This window comes from Heloderma suspectum, chromosome 13 (genome assembly GCF_057233095.1).
Source record: "Heloderma suspectum isolate Gila_16-S chromosome 13, 16-S_ref, whole genome shotgun sequence".
NCBI lineage: Eukaryota > Metazoa > Chordata > Lepidosauria > Squamata > Helodermatidae > Heloderma > Heloderma suspectum.
Genome location: NC_139470.1, coordinates 5,127,919 through 5,135,920, shown reverse-complemented (window position 1 = coordinate 5,135,920; position 8,002 = coordinate 5,127,919).

The following is an 8,002-nucleotide window of genomic DNA, read 5'->3' as shown; positions in this document are numbered from 1 at the left end:
CTGCATACTTACATAGGTGCAAAAAAGATAATTCGCACCGTTTTCTAACTTCTCAGTACAATTTTCCTTTTTAAAAAACTCCTCAAAGTCTGGATGTGGAGTTGGGAGTGCTGATACGTAGCAGAGGACAATGATCAACCCACAGATTTCTGTTCACAAGACAAAACAGGTAAATAAATATGAAGGATCATTGTAAACAACAGCTCAATGTAATGAAGAATGGGGCCATTTCCCTTTCCCGTGTCCTGTGTCTGATTTCAGCTTAAGGAAGGTTCCTCAATCAGCAGAACCAGCATGATGGACATATATCCTAGAAATATACTTTGCCTGCCACCGCTGGTCTTCCCTTGCAATGCACAGCCGTGCCAGAGCATTGGGGAAGTTGCAAGGTGCTCTCAGCTCCTTCAGGGCATCTGTGAGGCCCAACACTCTTGGCACGTGTGCTACATTAATGGAGGGAGCTTCCCACAATCCTTTGCAGTGCCCTGGGGTTCTGGGGTGGTCATGCAGGGACTCCTAGAGCTTTTCTACATGAGGCATGAGGCATTTATTGTGCACTCGTGAGCCCTTACTGACAGTTGTTTATGGGTTCTTTAGACGATGACTTGAGCTCCCAATTTTGTTTCTATTTTGTCAGACCACTTTCTTGGGTTTTTTTACAAGGGGGAAAATGGGGTATTATTTCTGAAGCACTGCTTCTACTGGTGTATTTGTGCTATTTCCACAATAGCACTGCTCCATCTAGAGGTTAGGAAAACCTCTTCATGTAAAGCTCGGATCTCAATTTTGCAACGAAACCAAAAGCATATACAGCGATTAATAGCCTATGTAGAAAAGCCCCTAGACAGATAAGTTGATGTGGAAAGATTTCCCCAAAGGTACAATGTTCGAAAACTCCTACTCTCCATCCCCTTATGAGATAAATACAAGAATCTATATTTGCTGTAAAACAGCCTTCCCCAACCTGGTGCCCTCCAAATGTGTTCAACTGCAATGTCCATTATTTGGCCATGCTGGCTGAGGATTATGGCAGTTGCAGTCTAACACATCAGGAGAGTGCCAGGTTGGGAGAAGCTGAATTTGGCCACCAGTAATTGCTTGCATTGGTGAGGTTCCACTAGAAATGCGGTTGGTAACATCCGCTTATTTCAACCCACCCCACCATCCTCATTGTTAGTGAATAATATAATATACCACCTTTTATGACCCTTAATGGTTAAGAGAGATACATTCAAAAACTCATACTTTCTGTAATACTTTGTCACCAACTTTGCCTCCATTAAAACCAAGCATTTACATTTGTTAACCTATTTTTTAAATGCTTATTAGTTATAAGAGGGAAGAGGGGCCTGCAGCTGCAGAGGCTTCCCACCTGGCCCCGAGGCCTCTGCTCTTTCGCCCTGCCCCTTTCTTCTTGGATTCTGTGCTGGCTCTGAAGGAAGGAGCTTCTCTTCCTCCCTGGCCAGCATGTAAAAGCAGCACGTTGCAGGTGCCGGGAGCTCAGTCCAGATTGGGACCACGGCATGGGAAGTAGAGGAGCTTTGGCCCTTTCCCCCTCTGCTGCAGCCCCAGTCCAGTTCAGGGGCCCTGGGCCTTCAATTTGTATTGTCGAGAAAGGATCCCTAGAAATGAATTTGCAGTACCTACCTTTAACACCCAGCATGGTCAATGGAGTCGTAAGAGTAGCTGTCTTCAACTTTCTGTTGACCATTGAGCTTCTGTGCCTTTCTGGTGGACCATGAAGCCGTATTTATACACGATTTAACTTCTGCGCGTATTAATCATACCTTTCCCCCACGCATAGAACCAAACAAGGATTTTTTTCTTTCCATCCATGGCGAATGCGCAAACGATTTCAATCAATTTCCTCTTGCAATTGTAATCAGATTGTCTCTCCCCTTTTGGTTTAGAGTGATGCTTATCAGTTGAACTTGAGAATGTTGCTTCGATTCACATTGTTGCCAGAGGTGCCATCTGACCTTTGACCTGGCTCTGTGTCTAGCCTCAGTACCCCTGTCGCTCTGAGATGGTAAGGGTGGAATTTGCAGCCTATCTGGCTACTTTAACGCAGGAGTGGGGAACTGCTTTGCCTTGGGGGCCAGATTGCCCCTACCCGAGGTACCCCCATGGGTCAGATGCTAGCACCGAGGGGGCCATGCCCCCAAAGTGGGCAAGGACACCGCCAGCATGCCAAGCACTGAGACGGTACCTTCAGGAGGTGTTTGGGCAGTGCCTCACCTGCCCCACACCCCTTGGAAAGGTGTAGGTCGGTGCAGCTCTGACTAAGCCTGCGCCTGGAGGAGCTGCTTTGCCTGCCCCATGCCTTCCCTGATCGGGGTGTGTGTGTGTGCGTGTTATGGAGGACAGGCGAAGCACTGAGCCACATGGCCCAGTCAAGAGCAGGTTTTGTTTCCCCCTGCACCTTTCTCAATTAGGAAAAGTGCAAGGGGCAGTGAGGGGCCCCCACTGGGTTGTGTGGTCCTGAGGAACGCCCCCTTACGTTTAATCTCCCTCTTGTGACTGAGCCGAGGAGGAGGTGACAGGTAAGGCAGGTAAGGCATCCTGCAGAAGAGGCATTCCGTCCCAGGATGCCTTGCAAGCCAGACTGGGGAACTTCACAACGCCGTTTTAAAGGATAGGCCCAGCCTACCTAGGCCATATAATGTTGGGGTCAATCTTCTCCTCCTCCTTCTCTTCTGCTTCTTCTTTATTAAATTTATGTATCTTGTCCCACCATAACAAACAGTCTTGAAACGACTTACACACACAATACAGGAATCCATGATTCACATAACAGGAGGGGAAAAACCTTTAGCCTTACGACTTACACACCATACTCTCTGCCTGCCAAGCAAGCAAGAGGGAGAAATGATGAGAAAAAGGCGGAGGAGCAAGCTGGCGACAATGGTGGTGAGAAGGTGGACTCGCTGAGGGAGGGGGCCCACGGAGGGAGTATTATCCAAGGGCCCTAAAAAACCTGTTTGTTCCCTTCTCTGCTTGTGGATTTTCTCTTCCCAGAGATAAATTATTTTCAAATCCATAGCTTCTCTGTTTGAGGGAGGAAAGTTCTTGAAAATTTCAATTTGTGAGTGTTTTTGTATTAGTTATTACTGCTGTTTCTACAGGTTGGAAGGGGGATGCAGTAAGACTGTGAAGCAGGAACTCCATTTCCCATCATTCTGCCCTGCGGTGACTCTTCCCCCTTTCCCAACAGTCCTGTCTGTGGGTAGGAGGTTTGGAGAAGCAAGCTGGAGGATCTAGGGCCTGGAGAGAAGGAAATTTCGTCTCAAGTAGGCTTGGTAGTTCCAGTAAAATCTCCAAGGCCCAACTGCCAGAGGGGTGAGGGCAGCCGCTTGATTAAACTGGCACTACCAGGGTAGATTAGGGATCACATCAGGCACTTTTAAAAGCATTAATATTTGCTTCCGTGTATGGATCATCCTCGTTATTACTGTAATAAATCACTTGTTTGCATTTTAAATCACTCCTGTAGGAATATTGCAGGTGAGCTTTAATGGTGTTGCTGGGTGGAGGCAATATTAGTAGGTGAGGACTGCATTAACTTGTCCAGGCAATGAAATGAAACATTTGGGCAGACTCGGGGCTAAACTTCATGCTGCGTTAAGCGCATAGCATGCAGGTGAGCCCCACTTTGGAATTTGCCAACCTGGAATGGCTTTGCCGGTGCTGAATAGGGTATCCCGCAACAGGTGACAACTGCCACCCCTCAGCCCCTGAATTTTGGGCCTTTTTATTTAAATTTTGTTTTCCTGGTGATGTTAGCTCTGCTGCTGCATGTGTTCGGACAGTTTGATTGTTTCAGTGGATTGTATGGTTTGCAGCTTTTGCCTTGTGTTGTAAGCTGCTCTGAGAATCCATTGGATTAACAGGCCGGGGTAGCCAAGCTCAGCCAACCAATATGCCAGCTGTTGGGGAGCAAAAGTGAGGGGGATTGTTGCTTTCATGTGCTACTCATGGGAGGAGATATGTAAACAGGTGGGGGATAGAGAGAATGTGTGTGAGGGGAGGAATGGTGATTGTTAATATATAAGAGCTACCTACACAAGGCATTCATTGTGTGCTTGTCATTCCCTGCTCACGGTTGCTTATTGGTTCTTTAGATGACATTGTGACCCTCCGGTTTCGCTTCTGTTTTTAAACAGCACTTTCTGCTAGTTTTATGGAGCAGGGAAAATGTGGTATTATTAGTGAAAGTTAAAGAAAATGCTTTCCACTTGCATAATTGCGCGATTCCGGTATACCAGAGTGCAACCTAGAGGTTACGTAGCGGAAAAGTAGGAAAGGAAATGCTCTTCGTGTAGCCGTGACAAAACCAAAAGTAGATACAGCAGATTGACAGCCTCATGTAGAAAAGCTCTGAATCTTTCAACAGCAACAAAAGGGTCTGTTGGGAGAGGATAGCAAAGACCTCTGCCCAAGAAACTGGAGAGCTATTACTAGCTGGAGGAGACAAGATGGACCAACAGCCAGACTTGTCCTTAGGCAGCCTCAGCTATCCATCAGGAGCATTTATAGCTCAGGAGTGGAACGTCCGCTTTGCATCCTATTTGCTTTGACATCCCATCTCCAATTAAAAGGATCATGTAGCAGGTGATGGCCTAGAGGGGTGGGCAGAAAGTAGACCTACAGATGTTTTCAACTTCAGCTTTCACCATTCCTGACCACTGGCCATGCTGCCTGCGGCTTCTGGAAGCTGAAGTCCCAAACATCTGAGGATGTACCTGCTACTCACCCCTGACCTAGACGGATCAACGGTCTGACACTGTTTAAGGCAGGTACATATCTTCATACATACACGATTCACTTAGATTTGCAGTTTTGTACCATTTCATTGATAATTCATGGTTTGAACGTTTGATATTGCAAGCCACTTTACGTTGTGTTTGTGTGCGTGTTGCTTTTTTAAACAGAAAGGCGGGATATAAATGCTAATTTATATGTGTCTAAATAAACAGACAAGCAATTCAGCGCATATTTAGGCATACCATCCAGTGGGATCTAAATCTGCCCTGGCAACTCTAGTTTCCTGGAGCGCATGGCTTTGCGCAACGGTTGAGTTAGGGCGCAGTCCTATCGGATCTATCCTTGATACTCATAGGTCTCCGAACTCAAAGGCTTGTGAGTGTCCAGTGCAGAGCAGGAGGCAGGCAGAGGCGATCTTTGCCTCCACCGCGCCTCCAGCTCTGCAATTTAGCAAGATGGGCTTTTTTGCCCATCTAGCTGAGGTGACGGGGAGGGGGGGAAGGAAGCTGGGGAGGTCTGGGGATATGGCTTAAGCCGTCCCCTCCCCGTCTATCAGCATGCCCCTTTCCTTTTCCCTCTGAGGTTACTTTTGTGACTCTGGAGAGGCAGCTGGCGCGGTTCTCTTTGTGCCAGCTGTGTGGGGGAGGGAGTACGGAGCTTGGAGTCCTGGGTCCAAGGTTGGAACGCTGTCTCCCACCTTGGATCCAGGAATCCAAACTATCTTATGGGCCCCCAGACTCTGTCTTGGGGCCATAGGATTGCTCTCCCTGTGGATGGAGCCAATGTTATCAGAAGTGTAGGCCCTCCTCAGTTCAGAAAGTGGCTCCTTTAATTGCCAATTGGGACTTTACACACACACTCTTGGATAATTTTTATCTATTTTTTTCTTTTCAAATTTGAATCCATGACATGCTAGTAATGCTAGTGGAAATGACAGTGTTGAGGCCAGAGATGCGCAGATAACGTATGAAATTACTCAGCACAGTTTTGACCTGCTCTACGTTTTCCTGTTGTTGTTTTTTCCAGTCAGCAGGAGTGGGGGTAATGTGCTATGTTGAGTTTGTGGACTCTCCCCACAGTTGATAAGCACCAAAATGTACCACCCCCACACTCCTGGAAATCTAAAATGCCCCTTTCCAGTAATCTACTTCCTCTCCCCCCAGAAGTCACTTATGAGAAAGAAAATACCCCTTCTCTGTGTGAGGAAGATTAGATCAAAAGGCCATGAAAAGCCATCAAGCAAAACGAAGTGAAAGGTGAATGTGACTTTCCACACTAGAGACCTCCCACAATTGGATGGAATCATGACATTGTTAATGATGGCTCTGATTTTACTCTGATTCATAGTGCAGAGTTCCACCTGTCATTGAACCATGCACACAGCTGGGGATTTCTGCTGCTGCAACTTGTAGGGTGGAAGAGGCAAGCCACCTCTCTCTATATTTCATTTTTTAACTGAAAAGTAGCTTGTTTCTTCAGCAGGTGGTGGAAACCTCAAGGAAACCTGTAGCTTGGGGGATTTCTGACTTCTTATTCTCCTTTCTCCTGTGCCATTAACAGCAGCTTGACCTGTAGAAATTAAGTAGGGGTCAATCCATACTTATCCCAGTATTGTAACGTATGGTATACATGTGGGGCTCAAGTGCACTCCCCAACCCATTGCCTTGATTATATTTCTCCCTCCATATTCCATTTCCCCCTGAGCTACCTTTATTATAACTTTTCCGGTGCTTTTGATTTCTGTATGCTACGAAGGCATGTGTCCAATCTAGCAGTATTATAACTTTTACTGGTGACAGTGGCTTTAAACGTGTTTTGTAACGTTTTTCTCCCAACTTCTTCCCCATTCTCATGTCTTCCTCCTCCCCTGTTCTTTCCTTGTACTGATTTTGGTGGGTTTTGTAGGCATTAAATCTGTGTGTTTTTTGGTGTGGCTATTTTTCACTGCACATCTAGACAGCTGTGCAGTTCTGAACAACCACAAACATGTTGTTGAACCACTCCTGCACAGTTGCAAAGGTGCAGTTATCAGACTTCTTTTAAAAAGTGATAAATGGCACCCTAAATTCCCAACTTTCTCTTCTGTGCCCCCCCCACTCAATCTTTCTCCTCCTCTTTCCTCACAAGGTTTTTAATAGGATTTGTGGGCAGGCAAATGGTGAATCCCCCCCCCCGCTGTTCACATACACAGCTGCGCAGTTGTGAGGAACTGCACAATTTATTTTTAAACCTGTGTTCCTGCACATCTGCGAAGTTGCGCGTATAGTCAGTGAATTAAAAAAAATCAAACTGAAATGGCAACATGCCTTCCTATTTCTCCCACAATTGCAGCACCATACTGTCTTGCAGAATGTGCTCGCACTATAAACACAAACACAACAACACATATGGCCCTACAAAGTCCTCTTATTTCTGCCAGTTACAACACTGTGCACAGATGTGTGGCACTTGACCGTGTTATAAACGTGGTGGTGGATAGTGTACTATATTCATTAATGTGCCCCCCAGAGCAGCAGTTGCATTTTTAAAAAATGTGCCAGCACAGTGGTACCTCACAAACAAAAGGGACTGCAATGTAGATTCTACCGGCGTTAAACTTTCCCGTTATTTTATCTTCATACCAGCAAAAGCTTCACCTGCTGAGTTTTTAATGTGCCTGCCGTTTTTACTGGCTACTGAACTAGTTGCTTATTATTTTCAATATGGTCTCAGGAACCATCTCAATTACACCATAGCCCCGTACCAGAGTGTAAGAACCATTGGGCTGGAGCAAATATTTTGTTAGATTTTTTAGTGAGCAGTGCAAGTCACTAGACCCCAGCGAAGCAATTTTTTTCATGCGGCTTTCTCTTTGCCAAATTTGGGGATGAGGGAGAGCTACTCACCCTTTGGTTTTTCTTAATCTAAAGGAAACAGGAGAAGCAATAGATAAAGAGTTTTGTCTAAAGACGGTTCGTGATTAAGCACACATGTACGTCTACTTATGGGTACATGCAGATAATGAAGGTTTAGTGGCAAGCCATTGCAAAGAGGAGCTGAGGGGTGTGGGAGTAGTTCAGTAAGAAATCCCTGCTAGAAAACAAATCGGGGCACCTTGGGATGTACAGAAGGCAAGAGTGGGTCTTTAGCTAGCGAGAAGCAGGATTAATAGCTTAAGGGAAAATAGGATCAGCCAAAAAGGCAATATTTAATAAAATATTTATTTTATTCAATAAAATAAAAGCAATACAACCATACC